This window comes from Neophocaena asiaeorientalis, unplaced genomic scaffold, assembly GCF_003031525.2.
Source record: "Neophocaena asiaeorientalis asiaeorientalis breed wild unplaced genomic scaffold, Neophocaena_asiaeorientalis_V1.1 scaffold79, whole genome shotgun sequence".
Lineage (NCBI taxonomy): Eukaryota > Metazoa > Chordata > Mammalia > Artiodactyla > Phocoenidae > Neophocaena > Neophocaena asiaeorientalis.
The window spans coordinates 5,520,399-5,522,643 of NW_020175402.1; the positions used below are offsets into that span (position 1 = coordinate 5,520,399).

Consider the following 2,245-nt stretch of genomic DNA (forward strand, 5'->3'; position numbering starts at 1 on the left):
GGCCCCGACACCCAAAAAAAAAAAAAAAAAAAAAAAAAAAGACTTTGTCCCCAAACCTCAATGCCAACCTCTAGGTTAGGTAGGGCTCTATGGAGAGCCCTTTGCTTAGTCTGAATAGCCCAGAATAAAGATAGGCCAAAAAGGTTTGCTCCATTTTTGTGTATCCCAAAGTCCACTCCCAAGTTTTGGATATCACGTCAGTGAGTCAGAGAAATAGGAAGAGTTTTTGAGGTAGGGGTTGAGAGAGCGGTCTTGAGGCCTCTCTTACCTTAGTTCCCAACTTTAATCTTGTACAGTGACCAGTAAGATATCCTTAAACCTGAGTACTTTTCTCCTCCATGGGGATAGAAAACTGCCATCCGCGGAGGCAGTGGGGAGGGGAGGGTTGAGAGAGGAGAAACTTTGAGCTCCTCCTTGACCTTCATCTGTGGCAGTCGTTCTGAACCATGACTGCACTTTAGAATCACTTGGAGATTTTTTTTTAAATTCCCCAGCTCTCCTCCTCTACTACCAATTACTATGTTTGGACTATATGATTTGCCTATTTTTCATAGATTAAAAATGGGCAAACATCCACAAGAGGCCCTGGCCGTGGACACATTTTTCCTTACAAACTTCGCAGGTGATTACAATGTGCAGTCGAGGTTGAGCCCCACTGCCCTAGAGCCCATCAGTGTCAGTTTTTTTTGATGGGACAGCTCATCCTCAAGTTTGATTATTACCTTCAAAAATGTCATGTCTTGGGCTTCCCTGGTGGTGCAGTGGTTGAGAGTCCGCCTGCCGATGCAGGGGACACGGGTTCGTGCCCCGGTCCGGGAAGATCCCACATGCCGCGGAGCGGCTGGGCCCGTGAGCCATGGCCGCTGAGCCTGCGCATCCGGAGCCTGTGCTCCGCAACGGGAGAGGCCACAAAAGTGAGAGGCCCACGTATTGAAAAAAAAAAAAAAAAAAAAATGTCATGTCTTTTCTCTGTTTCACCTTCAAAAATGTCATGTCTTTTCTCTGTTTCACCTATTGCTACTAATCATTGACTTGGTTCTTAACATGAGAAATCCTGTTATAGCAGGGAGTAGAGTGAGATATATGGAGCTAAGGAGAAGAATGTAATGTAGTAGATGTCAGGAGTGTAATGGGCACTTCATTCAACAGAATTAAGGCCAAATTCCTTAGCCGGGGCTGGATTTTCATGTCCAGTCATTTCCTGCATCTAACATACAAACCCCATGCTAATGGTGAGGCATCACACTCCTGTGTGCCTCTTCTGCTGTCACACTACACTGCTGACACTCCTGGCCCCTAGATGTGTGGGCTTATTCCCACATCAAGCAGCTCTGCCACACCATTGGGATGTCCTGCAATTCAACTCAACTCTGACACTATCTCCCTGGAGTTAACCTCAGATCCCACAAGACTGACCCCCCTCCCTGTGACTTCAGATGCCACTCCCAAATGCAGGTCATCACCTGTGCTTCTGACTGACAGGCTGGAAACCGGAGGTTCTCACGACCCCGTCCTTGGGTTTGATTAATTTGCTAGAGCTGCTCACAGAACTCAAGAAAACAGTTTACTCACTAGATTACCGGTATATTATAAAAGGCTACAGCTCAGGAACAGCCATATGGAAGAGATGTATGGGGCAAAGTATGTGGGAAGGGGTACAGAGCTTCCATGCCCTCTCCAGGCACACCACTCTCCCCAAATCTCCATGTGTTCACCAACCAAGAAACTCTGAACCCTGTGGTTACATGGGCATGATTGATTAAATAATTGGCCCTTGGTGGTTGATTTAACCTTGAGCCCTCCTCCCCTCCCCAGAGGTCAGGATTGGGGCTGAGAGTTCCAACCATCTAATCATCAAGTTGGTTCCCCTGGCAACCAGCCCCAATCCTTACTGGTTTTCCAAAAGTCAAGCCATTAACATAAACTTAGGAGTGGTTGAAAAGGGCTTGTTATGAATAGAAAAAGACATCTTTATCTCATTTATCACTTAGAAAATTCTAAAGTTTTTAGAAGCTCTGTGCTGGGAATGGGACAGAGACCAAATATATATTTCTTATTATGAATCACAATATCACACCTTATGTTATAGCCAAACTGGGCTGTTTGTTCTTTAACCCAGTTACCTTTCTGTGTATATAGCTTCTCTTTTGCTGTAAGGCACAACTCAAGTCCTACCTCTTCTGCCATAGTCTTCCTCCTCTGCTAGACTTCCTATACCATTTATTAGTCATTTACCATGTAACCC

At 45.5% G+C, this 2,245-nt stretch overlaps 1 protein-coding gene across 1 annotated transcript in view; it reads left to right on the forward strand.

Annotated features, from left to right (window-relative positions):
• STX12 (syntaxin 12) overlaps positions 1 to 2,245 on the forward strand; it is a 35,801-nt gene that overhangs the window by 27,202 nt on the left and 6,354 nt on the right. The gene's annotated exons all lie outside the window — the stretch shown is intronic.